A 14,228-nucleotide genomic window follows, 5' to 3' on the forward strand; every position below is an offset into this window, starting at 1 on the left:
AAAACCTTTCATATTTTGCAAACATTTTCAAGCTGCATCCAATTCAAGTTGCATGACAGCAAAGGCTATGTGCACGACCATGCTCCAGCACAGCTTAGATTCCGTATCTTGTGGGCAATCACAGTAGATACAAGAAACACAATAGAATCAATGAAAGACCATACCCAAAAGGGTGTGCAAAAAAAAAACACACAATGAACTGTGCAAATACAAAAAGAAAGAGAAAATAAGGAAATAATGATAATAAATAAATAAACAATATATCGAGAACTTGAAACGAAGAGTCCTTGACGGTGAACCTAGTTCAGTAGGAGCAGTTCAGCAAAGGGGTGAGTGAAGTTATCCCCTCCGATTCAAGAGCCCAATGGCTGAGGAGTAATAACTTTTCCTGAACCTGGTGGCATGTGTTCTACGGTGTCTGTACCTTCTTCTTGATGGCCGCAGTGAGAAGAGAGCATGGCCTGGATGGTGGGGTTCCTTGATGATGGATGTGTGTTCCTGTGACAGCGCGCCTTGTAGATGTGCTCAGTGGTGGGGAGGGGTTAATCCGTGATGGGCTGGGCCATATCCATTACTTTTTGTAGGCTTTCTGTACAAGGACATTGGTGTTTCCATACCAGGCCATGATGCAACCAGTCAATGTACCCCCCACCACACAGCTATAGAAGTTTGTCAGAGTTTTGGATAACAAGCCGAATCTATGCAGCCTTCTAAGAAAGTAGGTACTGACATGTTTTCTTCATAATGACACTTACGTGCTGGACCCAGGAGAGGTCCTCTGAAATTATAACACTGAGGAATTTAAAGTTGATCACCCTCTCCGCATCTGATCCCCCGATGGACCTCCGGTTTCCTCCTCCTGAAGTAAATAATCAACTCCTTGGACTTTCTGACATTGAGTGAGAAGTTGTTGTTGTGGCACCTCTCAGCCAGATTTTTAATCTCCCTCCCATATGCTGATTCGTCACCACCCTTGACCTGACCAACAACAGTGATGTTTAAATAAGGCATTGGAGCTGTGTTTAGCTTCACAGTCATAAACTTAAAGCAAGTAGAGCAGGGGACTAAGCACACTGCCTTGTGGTGCACCTGTTCTGTGAATGATTATGGAGGAGACCAATCTGAACTGACCAGCATCTGCAAGTGAAGAAATCGAAGATCCAGTTGCACAAGGAGGTATTGAGGCCTGGAGCTTAAAGCTGTAGTTTTGAGGTGATGATAGTATTGAATGGTAAGTTGTAATCAATGAAGAACATCCTAATGTATGCCCAGATGTTCCAGGATTGTGCGAAGAGTCAATGAAATGGCATCTGCTGTTGACCTGTTGATAGTAGGCAAATTGGAATGGATCCAAGTTGCTTCTCAGGCAGGAGTTGATATATTCCATCACCAACATCTAAAAACACTTCATCACAGTGGATGTAAGTGCTACTGGATGACAGTCATTGAGGCAGATTACCATATTCTTCTTAGGCACCGGTATAATTGAAGCCTGTTTGAACCAGATGGGTACCTCAGACTGCCGAAGGAAGGGCTTAAAGATCTCCGTGAACACTCCAGCCAGTTGGTCAGCACAGGTCTTTAGTATTCAGCCAGGTACCCATCTGGACTGCATACTTTCTGAAGGCTCTCACGTTGGCCTCAGAGACTGAAATCACAGGGTCATTGGCGGCTGAAGGGGCCTCCATGTTTTGAGGGTCAAAGCGAGCATAAAAGGCTTTGAGCTCATCTGGGAGAAAAACCTTGTTGTCACCTATGTCGCTTGGTTTCACTTTGTTGGAGGTGATAGCATTCAAACTCTGCCACAGCTGTCGAATATCCTTCAAGTTTGGTCCTGAATTGCCACTTTGCATGTGAGATAGCTTTCCTGGACCTCTTGTAGTTAACTTGGTCGCCCGACCTTAACGCCACTGATCTGGACCTCAGCAGGTTATCAATCTCATGGTTCATCCACGGCTTCTGGGTAGGGAAGACTCTGAATGATTTTGAGGGACATTCTCACCGAGACTGTTTTTGTAAAGTCTGTGACAGAATGGTGTATTTGTTCAGGTTCTATGATGAGTCCTTGAACGGGGCCCAGTACACCAACTCAAAGCAATTGTGTAGCCTCTTCTCTGCCTCCCGTGACCACCTCTTCATTGTCTTTATTTCTGAAACCTTGCTCTGTCGTCTCTGCCTGTGTGCTGGTAGAGGGACAGCAAAGTGATCAGATTTCCCAAAATATGGTCCAGATGTAGAGCAGTAAGCATTCCTAATCATAGTGTAACAGTTGTCGAGTGCGTTGGGACCCGTAGTGCTGCAGGTGATACGTTGATGACAATTGGGCAGAGTTTTCTTCAAACAAGCCCAAGTGAGGCCTCCGACAATCACTTGAAGGCCATCAGGGTAGGCTGTTTTGAGTTTGCTGATGGCATCACTCAGCACCTTGAGTGTCTGCTTAACATTAGCCTTTGGTAGTATGGAAACTGCAGTCAGGATCATGGAGGAGAAATCTCTTGGTAAGTAGAATGGTCAGCACTTAATTATTAGATGTTCCAGGTTGGGGGAAGAAGAACGTGACAAGACTGCTGTGTCAGAGCACCACTAAGAGTTTATCATGAAACACAGACCCCCACTTTTTGCCTTCTGCGAATCAGCAGTCTGGTCCATCTGGAGTATTAAGAAGCCTTTGGGTCTTACTAATATACCTGGTGTGTCTGGAGCAAGCCATGTCTCTGTGAAGCACAGAACGCAGCAATTCCTCATTTCCCACTGATCTAGCAATCTTGCCCTCAGCTCCTCGGTCTTGTTCTCCAGCAACTGTACATTTGGTAGCAAGATGCTGGGCAGAGGAAGTTTCATTCTTCCGCATTTCAACCTGACTTGGAGTCCTCTCTTCCTCCCACTCTTCCAGCTATGGCGATGTACCTTCATCTGCTAAAAGGTGCAGTGTCTGCATGCTTGAGAAATAAGATGCCGTGTCCTTCAGAAGATCATGAAATCACTAGTTCATTAAGATGATGTAAAAGTATATGGCTTAAAGGGAAATTACAGGCTGCAGACTGTGACGAGAGTAGAGGTATATTTAGAAGTTTTGAAAGCAGCCCGCAAAACATCGCTGTGATTTCCCTAGTGCCATCCTGGACTTGCACTCAAGCAGATCTGCACTAATTGAGACACATAAGTAAAATTCACCATTCCTGAGAGCGCGCATAAACAGCAATGGGATTATCAGCAGATAAATTGCTTTTCATTAATATTAATAATAAAGCACTTCCCAATTTCAGGCCTGTTTCTGACCTGTATTGTAGAATTTATTTTAAAAAACTGCCCTCTTCCTGCTTTTCACTTAACAGCAAAATTGATTTGGGAAGCAAGCAGCTGCAGACGCTGGAATCTCTGGCAAAAGATAAACTGCTGGAAGAACTCGGCAAGTTGAGCAGCACGTGTGGAGGCAAAGGGATGATGAATTTTCAAGCCCAGACACCGATTCAAGAGTGCGAATACAGATCAAAGATAGCCAGGAAGATGGAACGTTAAGACAAAGGCTGGTGGATGGTAGACAGATAGAATCTTTGGTGGATGGGCAGTGATTGTGCACATTGAGGATAGTAGGTCATGGGTAGAGTCATAAGAACAGTAAAAAAGGCAGATGGCACCAGATGGAAAAATGGACAGGCAAGGATGGAGACAGTTGTTATTGGGAGATAGGTGGAACAATATAAGGGAGAGAAACTGGAATCAGGCAGCACACAGGATAGGAAAGGTAAAAGGTAAGTTACTGGGTGTCAATATCACTGAGGACCTATCCTGCACAGGACCGAAAGAAGCTATAGGAAGTTGTGAACTTAGTTAACTGCATCATAGGCACCAGCCTCCGTAGTCTCCAGGACATCTTCAAGGAGCGTTCCCTCGAAAAGGTGTCATCCATCATTCAGGACCCCCATCACCCAGGTCATGTTTTGTTCTCATTGTTATCATCAGGTAGGAGGTACAGGAGCCTGAAGGCACACACTCAACAATTCAGGAACAGCTACTTCTCCCCTGCCATCTGATTTCTGAATGGACACTGAACCCATGAACACTACCTCACTACTTTTTTTATTTCTATTTTTGTACTACTTATTTAATTTAACTATATACGGTACTCGGTTTTTTTCTCTATTATTATGTATTGTACTCTGCTGCTGCCGCAGAGACAACAAATTTCACGATATACACCGATGATATTAAACCTGACTCTGATTGTATGTGGTTGATGGGCAGATCGAAGCAAATGGAGGAGGTTGATGAATTTGGGTAAAGAGGGATTGGGGAGGAATGGTAAAGGTTAAGAAAGGGAGAGGAACACTGGATGGACTGGTGGAAGTGGACACTAAACATTGGAATGGAAAATTTACATGGGAAATTGGATTGCAAAGCAAGTTTGGATTAATGGGAAACTCAATGAGTGATTGTTGCTTACATTATAAACTTACCAATCGTGAATTTCATTCTTTGTCCTTATTGAAGTTTCTGTAATTAATTTGTACGAGTATTGCCTAAAGCCTCCTGTCAATTCCTTGTTTTCAGTTGGCAATGTTTGCCTTTCTATGTGAGTAACACTGAACTAGAAGTGATTTACAGACAGAGCAATTATGTTTTCCATGGACGTGTGTAATGTCAGGTAATCAAGCTTGATGAGACCTTCAGGGGTGTAACTAATTATCTCAAACTGATTACACACCAGTGCTATTTGACTTCTGATTGAGGGTGACCACTGTAGATGATTAATTATAATATTTAATCTAGTTATTTTATTCTGATATAAAAATAGAGAATGCTGGGAATACTCAGCAGGTCAAGCATTATGCTTGGTGAAAAACACAGAAAATAGACTGGGCCTTAGTGTCAGCAATACAAACCAGAAATGAGCTGAAAATTCATTTTTCCAAATTATTGTTAAATTTTAAAAATGATAGATTATAGACAATTGCACCCACACCATAGCTACAAAGACTTTTCTTAATGCTAATTGAAGATTATAGTAAATGGTACTCATTGAGTACATTACATAGGCAATAAATTTGACAAATTATAATACATTTATTTTTACTTCCCTGGACTACTAATGCTGTTACTTCTCAAACAATTCTGCTTTGTTTAAAAATGTTGGAAGTTTGATCCATTACATTTGTCCTACAACAAGATCAGATTACAAAAAGGCTGTTCTTGATTGGCTGAACAAAATGTTCCAGTTTTTGCTTTGCAACTAATCAAATGCAGAGCTTCACTGATGTGGGGCCTTCGTTCCAAAATGCAACGTGGAGAAAATTGGGTAAGTTTGAAATAAGTGTGATTGACTTGTTACAATAAAACCAGGGACAATAGAGGATAGGTAGGATAGGTGTAATTTCATTTGAATGAAGAATATTATATGAAAAGATCAATGGTTGGAGATAGAATACGTTAGGAAAAGGGTTTCCTACCTCTCAAAAGCCTGCAGGAGGGAGAAACAAAGGGAGAAAGAGCCAGCTACAGCTTAAATGATCACTTGCTTACACCTGCTCACACTTGTTTTCTGATTATTTGGGAATAGAACTGCTTTGTATTGACTGGAAATAAATTAGAGGGTTACCCTGACACTTTGCATTGAATTAAGGAGTGCAAATCTCATCATGTACAGTACTAACAACCTTAAATTAGAATAACTTATAGACCATTACAGGATATGTCCCAATTAAATCTCACAAACAGGAAACAGAATGACCAGCTAACTTGCTTAAATTGAGAGCATGGTAGATCGGGCAGTCTCATGCCCTCTGGCCTGGTTTAATGAGGGAAAGTAAAGAGTGATTAGATCAAAGTCAGTTGTGCTATTTGAACTCACTGTACACAATGTTGTTAGAGGTAAGGCATTTCCAAAACAAATGACTCAAATAAGACACAATAAATAAAAAGCTGTTCGACTGCACCAGATACTGTATGCGTTTTGTATGAAGCCTATTTAAATACACAGACAACCACCAACAACGCCCCCCCCCCCCCATGTTCAGGATACAAATTCACCAATACACAAAGAAAAAGTATATAAATGAACGCAATCTCTTTTTTTCAATTCATGGCCTTGATATAGGCATGGATTGTGCCAGGAAAATCACGATACTGACCGTTTCACAGATTAAACACCCACACAACCTGCCCCCACCCCCCAACTCCCCACGGAATTCAGAGATTGCCTGTACTTTTTCTTTTACTATTAATGAAAACAATGTTGTATCCTGGATTGCCTCTTTCCCTCTTCATTCCTGACTGAAGGAAAGATTTAAAGGTTCCTTCATATATCATTCTAAAGTTATCCAATTGCTAAAGATCGACGCTTCTTTGCTCAATCACGATTCCTAAGCTTTTTGAGGTTGCTGCCCAGATCAGCTGAGACCCAGCTCCTTTAAGAACACTGTACCAGAATCTTTGACTTGAGAGAAAAGCTGAAAGTTTTAGCCTGAATGTTAATTGTTCCACTATAGGTGGAGCGTATATTATACATTTGTACAAGGCAATGAGTTATGTTAACAATAACATCCTGAATGAATGGTAGAAGACATAAGGTAGAAATTACTCTTCTGGTGACATGATGTATCCATTTCATAAAACCAGCAACAGTCAAACTTGTTCTGTGGGAACTAAGGCTTTTTATCTTTTCTCACTCTTTTATAAATGTTTGACTTGACTCAGCAATTTACAAAAAGGCAGATGACGAGTTTCCCTTAACCAAATAACTTTATACAAATTGGGTGTTATAACAGTCACAAATATTCTCAACATTATTTCAAACCTCTTAAACAATTCTACTGTTACATCTTAGTTTCTATCAACAAATATTCTTCGGGTAGGCAATCCTGGCAAATGTATGTTCTCCAGCTGTAATCCCACTTTTCTACTTCCTGCTCTTTATGCCCATTGCCCATTGGTTAGAGCCTAATCAGCCGTAAGATCTGTCCATAACTGGGTGCCTACGCTGTGCTCACCTTAGTAAATAGACCTTGCTACCATCTTGTCTCATTGTTACCGTGATGCATAACTACCTTCTGATGTTATCAATTTATTCCACAAAGGGCAAGTTCAAAGTTCAAAGTAAGTTTGTTATCAAAGTACATATATGTTACCATGTGCTACCTTGAGATTCATTTTCTTTCAGGCATTTACAGGAAAAAATGAAAAACAATAGATTTTTATGAAAAACTGTACATAAACAGGCATAGATTGATAAATATGCAAAGAAGGCAAATTGCAAATAAAAATAATATTAAGTACCTTGAAGTGAGTCTGTCGATCGTAGAATCAGTTAAGAGTAGCGATGAATGAAGATATCCACACCAATTCTGCAGCCTGATGGCTGTAGGGTAATATCTGTTCTTGACCTGGTGGTACGGACCCAAGCCTTCTGTACCTGCTGCCTGATGGTAGTAGTGAGAAGAGGGCATGGCCTATATGGTGGGGGTCTTTGATGATGGATGTTGCTTTACTGTGGCAGCCTGCCATGTAAATGTACTTAATGTGGGGAGCATATTGCCTGTGATATACTGGGCTACATCCACTACTTCCTGTAGCTTATTCTGTTCCTGGCATCAGTGTTTCCAGAGCAGGCCAGGATGCAATCAGTGAGGACACTCTCCACTGTGCAACTATAGAAGTTTGTCAGAACTTTTGGTGTTAAAACTTTGAAGAAAGTAGAGGTGCAGTCATGCCTCCTTTGTGATGAACACTTACGTGCTGATCCCAGGACAGATCCTCTGATAGGTTGACACCAAGGAATTTAAGGCTACTGACCATGTCTGTCTCTGTTCCCCAATGAGGACAGGCTCCTAGATCTCTTGCTTCTTTCTCCTGTATTTTACTCTAAATTTCACTCCTTGTGAACATGATATTCTCCCATTGCCTGTTTCTCCTATCTCACAGAGCCCTCCAATCCTTCAAAGTCTTTTAGGGACAGAACTCTCCACCTAAAAAAATACTCCTATGCATTTTGCTGTTCTATATTGATTTCTCCAGCATATATTTATTATCTGCTCAGAAATCAATTCATTTAATTTCAGCGGCTGTGCAAGGGCACTTGGTGAGGGACGGTACAGGTGGAGGCATGATCAGGTCCTGAAGACCATCGCTGAAGCCGTCAGCGCAGGAGTTGAGTGGGCGAAGTGGTCCTGACCCTCCAAGCAGACCATTGCCTTTGTCAGAGCTGGGGAGCAGCCAATACCTGCCAAAAGGACATCTGCAGGCATTCTGACCTCTGCAAGGGACTGGCAGCTGTTGGTGGACCTTGAAGGGCAGCTGAAGTTCCGCAACCATATCGCAGCCACCACCCTGCGACCAGGCATCGTCCTAATGTCTGAGTCTACTAAGCAAGTAGTGCTGCTGGAGCTGACAGTCCCATGGGAAGATAGCTTGGAGGAGGCTTTTGAAAGGAAGCTCTCCAAGTACGCAGGACTGGTCAGCAACTGTCAGCAGGCTGGATGGAGAGCGAGGTGTCTCCCAGTGGAGGTTGGTTGTAGGGGATTCGTAGCCCACTCTTTAGTTAGAGCCTTCAGCATTTTGGGCATCGAGGGAGAGAGGAAGAGGAGAGCCATCTGCAGTACCACCAATGCGGCAGAGAGGGCCTCAAGATGGCTGTGGCTCAAAAGAGGGGAGCCATGGAGTCATAAGTAGCTAGCCATCTGGACACAAGCTGGGGTCTGATCAGCCCCGGCTGGGTCACCTGGAGGAGGTTGTATGATGTTGAAAGAGCCGAAACACCCGATGATTCCAGGAACATCACTGAAGATGTGTCCAGAAGCATCAATAGATGTATGTACACAGTAATCACAAGTATTTGCCTTGAAATGCAAAGTCATACTGAACGCATTCCTTCCGGCCCTGACGAAGGGTCTCGGCCTGAAACGTCGACTGCGCCTCTTCCTATAGATGCTGCTTGGCCTGCTGCGTTCACCAGCAACTTTGATGTATGTTGCTTGAATTTCCAGCATCTGCAGAATTCCTGTTGTTTCCTTCCGGCCCTTCCTCCCTTTATAAAAGTTTGGGCTTCACAATTGCAACATAGAAAAATCAAATGACTTAATTTAGACTGTGTGTTACACTTCCTGTAAATAATACCAATACCATCATCGCTGCTACAGATCTCTTAAACTATTCAAATTAAATTTATTATAAAAGTACATATACTGCATGTCACCATATACAACCCTGACATTCGTCTTCTTGCAGGCATACTCAGAAAGTCCAAGAAACGCAATTACCTTAAACAGCAGTGATGTTTCTGCTGCTGGACCGTCGAGTCATCAGCCGGGTCCAGACGTTTCATTCCCTAACCCAGAACATCCTCGGGATGGTGGAACAGCAGAAGGTGAACAGTCTTCTGCCCCCAACAGTCGTCCCTTCGCAGCCAAAGCCAACCGGATGCTCTCTCTGCTGTTTGGCCCATGCCGTTAGCTCTATCATCACGAGCTTCTTTGCACTCTCTGACACCATGGAATCAATGAAAGACTGCACCCAACTGGATGGACCAGCAACCAATGTGCAAAAGACAACAAACTGTGCAAATACGAAGAAAAAGAGAAATAATAATAATACTAAATGAATAAGCAATAAATAAGGGGAACATAGGGTGAAGAGCTGTTGAAAGTGAGTCCATAGGGCTATTACAGTTACCCAAATTAGTTACAAACATGTCTTGACTAATGTGGCTGTTCAATCAGCTTTACAACCATTTCCTGACGAATCAGCTCTGTATCATTCTCCTTATTGACTGACCTTCCATATCCTGTGGTCCTTTGATGTCATCCTGCCAGATAGCCCTCGTTTCTTTGCTTCTGGCATAGGAGCTGATGGCAATGTGGCAATCCACTTTTCCCTTGTAATTTGTAAAGTGTAATAACTTGGTTATTCAAGATTCTCATCTGATAGTTTTCCACAGTAACACTATCACTTTGGCTTTGTCCTCCTTTGTGGGATTAGAAGGATAATTCTGCAATCTGCAGACTTCTATTAAACATGTTATTTTAATATCCCTTTGGTTCCTGGCACTGGGCGCATGTAAGTCAAAATATGGTGCCGGCTTGGTACACACTCTCAAAATTCCCTTTCCATTCAAAGAGCATTTCTCTGAATCAACATTCAGTACTCACCTATCAATCTGTTATACTACAAACAACCCTTAAAAGACAATGCCCTTCCTCAAGGGACTACCTATAAAGATTAATTGACCATTCCAGCACCAAATCAAAATACCTTTGAAACAAAGTGCACTGACCGCAGGGTTCCTTTTGCCCTTCTGCTTTCTAAGCAATTTAAACCCTTTCCTTTGAGGCAGAAGAAATTGCTTACAGGTATACTCTTTAAGTTCAATATCTTGCCACTATGATCAGTGAGTAAAACTATGCTAAGGGGTGGCTTAACTTAAATAATCATCTAATTCTGCTAGGAGCGGAAAAGGTTAATTGGTTTATGGGAGACTTAAATTCCTTTCTTTGGGAAAAGGTGTGTTTTCCTCGATAAATGATAATTTTTCAAGAATAAATGGCTTTGAAAGAAAGCAAATTTTTTAGAAAGTAATTTTGTGAGCAGATCATTACTTTCAGAAGAGAACATAGGCATTCTGTATTCAAGTCAAGTCACTTTCTATTGTCACTTCAACCATAACTGCTGGTACAGTACACAGTAAAAACGAGACAAAGTTTTTCAGGACCATGGTGCTACATGAACAATACAAAAACTACACTAGACTACAGATCTACCCAGGAATGTATAAAGTGCACAAAATAGTGCAGGCACTATGATAAATGATAAACAAGACAATAGGCACAGTAGAGGGCGGTAGGTTGGTGTCAATCCAGGCTCTGGGTATTGAGGAGTCTGGATGGCTTAGGGGAAGAAACTGTTACATAGTCTGATCGTGAGAGTCCGAATGCTTTGGTGCCTTTTGCGAGACGGCAAGAGGGAGAAGAGTCTGTATGAGGGGTGTGTGGGGTCCTTCATAATGCTGTTTGCTTTGCAGATGCAGCGTGTGGTGTAAATGTCTGTAATGGCGGGAAGTGAGACCCCGATAATCTTCTCAGCTGAACTCATTATCCGCTGCAAGGTCTTGCAATCTTCATTTAAGAGAATTTTACACAGTATCGTTCATTAATCAGTGTTTCTAAAATTTAAAACTTTTTACATTACCATTGTACTTTGTTTTAAGTCCATTTTAAGATACCGGTGGAATGGCCAATTAAACTGTGAATTTAGTCCACTGTATTGAAAACATGCTGTGCATTGACATAAGAATCAAGAACAGGAGTCAATCATATGGCTCCTCAGGTCTGCTCCACCATTCAGTAGAATCATGGCCAATTTGACCTTGGCCTCAACTCTACCTTCCTGCTGGCTCTTGACAGCCCTTGGTTTGACCTAGGCTCCAAAAGCCCGTCTCTCCAAACCTCGAATATACTTCTCAATCTTGCATCAATGGCTGTAAGAAACAGAGAATTCCCGAGCTTCTCAACTCCATGAGGGAAGAAATTCTTCCTTACTTGGCTTCCAATGAATTCATCTGTATGAACTTCTTCTGTTACAGTTTTGGGGAAAAACATGAACTGTCTAAACTTAATAAGCCTTATTCTTTTGTTAAAATAATGAACATTTCATACATAAAGGTTGACAGTCTTAGAACGTGCAACATCACTTGTGGAATTTTATTGAAGATTTGATATGGAGTGACATTCCCCAAGATGAAAGTGTTGACTGCTTTACGTTCTCGGCTTCAGGAATCAGAAAACTCAGGAAAGAGATAACGAGTTGTGAACAATCTGTGCAGAGATTTACTATCCTTGTATAAAAATAGCTTGCAGTGGCTTTGATTTCTGTGCCATTATGTGGATCTGGCTACTGGGAACTTGCTTATTTCAAAGTCAACAGAAAGGTCGCATGGGAAAATACTGTAGCTCATAGTGATATACCAACCCCGCATAGTGCAAGTACAAATGACCCAAATAACATATCAAACAGAAAATACTCCTTGAGGACAGCATATATAAGACCATAAGATGTAGATAGGACACATGAATCAGTCTTTGTTAACCCTAGGATTCTGGAAATCCAAGGAGAACACACACAAAATGCTGGTCAGGCAGCATCTATGGAAAAGAGTAAACAGTCAACATTTAGGGCTGAGATCCCTCATCAGGTCTCATGAATCCTGATAAAGATTCCTGATGAAGGGTCTCGGCCCAAAATGTCAACTGTTTACTCTTTTCTATAGATGCTGCCTGACCTTGACTGGAGATCAATCCATCATTTGAGTGACACATGCCCTGCAATACAGTCAAATGAAAGCAAATTAAGAAATACTGGATGATGCCACTGCAGCATTTAGGGATGGAATTGGAAAGCTTAAACATATCAAGGGTAAAATAGTGTTAAATGAAAATGCCTTGCCAAATTTTACAAAGCCAATCCAGTTCCTTTTACCATCATTGATAAAATAGCCAGGTAGCTAGATTGCATGGAAGCTGAAGGAATTCTTTCTAAGGCTGTGTGGAGCCCATGTGCAGCACCATTGGTCCCAGTAACCAAGAAGAATGGTCTGTCAGAATCTCTGGCGACTTTAAGGTCACTGTCAACCCAGTTCTTTACGTAGACCAATACCTTCTGCCCAGGATAGAGGATATCTTTATAAACCTTTCTAGAGGAAAACACTTCAGTAAAGTGGGCTTAGCTGAGGCATACCTACAGATGGAGATGGAAGAGCAGTCCAAAGTGTTTCTCACCACGAACACTCACAAAGGGATTAATTGCTATAATAGGTTTATCTTTGGCAGAGTATCTGTACCTGCATATTGTCAGAAAGCCATGTACCAGGTGATGGAAGACTGTCCAGGCACTTAGTGTGACCTGAATGACACCATTGTTACTAGTAAGGACGACAAGGAACATCTCTAAAATCTCAAGTGTTTGAAAGATTGGAAGATTATGGTCTCAGAGTATAATGCAACAAATGTGAATTCTTTAAACCAAGCATCATTTACTCTGGTCAGATCATTGACAAACAATGATTACACAAGTGTGCTGAGAAAATTCAAGCAGTGGTGGGCGCCCCAAGGTCAAAGGATGTGTCATAGCTGTGGTCTTTTCTCAAGCTTTGTAAATTATTATAACAGGTTCCTGCCAAACTTGGTGACTGTGTTCCACCCCTCAAACTCATTGTTACTGATTAGGAAGAAATGGCAATGGACAAAGCAGTGTGAGGTGGCTTTCCGAAAGGAAAAGGAAATGGTGATGGTAGACACTGTACTCACATTATGATCCACATCATCCAGTGAAGCTTGCTTGTGATGTTTCGCCTTATGGTGTAGCTGCAGTCACGTCAAATGTTATGATTGCTGGAAGTGAAAGCCCCATAGCTGTTGCATCACGCTCCCTTACCGCTGCAGAGAAAAGTTATCCATAGATCAACAGCGGGGCCTTAAGTCTGGTTTGGGGTGTAAAATTACCAATCATCAACCACTGGTGTCCATCTTCAGTCTACTGAAGGGTATTCCACCGACAGTAGTAGCATGAATACAGAGATGAGATCTGTTTCTCAGAGGACACAAGTACAAGTTCAAATAAAAGAGGACAGCTAATCATGGAAATGCTGATGGATTGTCCTGTTTACCCTTGGAAAAGCAAATACCTGAAAAATATACAAATAGGACCCTCCTCTTGACGTATTCTCCCTATTACGCCAGAGATGATCCACAGGGAAATCAAAAAAGACCCCCACACTGTCTCAGATATACATGACCACCCAAAATGGCTATTATATGCAGAAGGAATTCAAGTTTCCTATTTTTTTTTACCAGTGCCATGATGGGCATGCCCTTGACGAATGTTGCCTTATCTGAGGACTGAGAATTCTTCTACCATCTAAGCTAAGAGCTAAAGTGTAGGAGGAGCTACCTGCCGACTATCCAGATGTGGTCAAAATGAAAGTGCTGGCTCGAAGCTGGGGTAGGTCAGCAGATTGAGCTGCTTGCAATACACTGTTTGTGGTGCCAGCACATCCAGAAGGTGCCAAGAATGGCCTGAATTGCCCTGGCAGAGGATTCATATGGACTTTGTTGGACCATTCATGGGCACAAATGTTTTGGTAGCATTGGATGCAGCTACAAAGTGGCCAGGAGTGTTCCTAATAGCCTCCATTACAGCCGCGCACACCATTGATGCGTTGAGAAGCCTCTTCTCAATGACTGATG

The 14,228-nt window shown here is 42.1% G+C and overlaps 1 long non-coding RNA gene across 1 annotated transcript in view; it reads left to right on the forward strand.

The window, feature by feature from the left end:
• Positions 1-5,260: 5,260 nt before the first annotated feature.
• The window catches only part of LOC134338637 (uncharacterized), a 59,223-nt gene continuing 50,255 nt past the window's right edge, over positions 5,261-14,228 (forward strand). The window contains exon 1 of the long non-coding RNA XR_010016272.1: positions 5,261-5,296. This is a non-coding gene — a long non-coding RNA (uncharacterized LOC134338637). The remainder of the gene's footprint in view (positions 5,297-14,228) is intronic.

This window comes from Mobula hypostoma, chromosome 27, assembly GCF_963921235.1.
Source record: "Mobula hypostoma chromosome 27, sMobHyp1.1, whole genome shotgun sequence".
In the NCBI taxonomy this organism is placed as follows: domain Eukaryota; kingdom Metazoa; phylum Chordata; class Chondrichthyes; order Myliobatiformes; family Myliobatidae; genus Mobula; species Mobula hypostoma.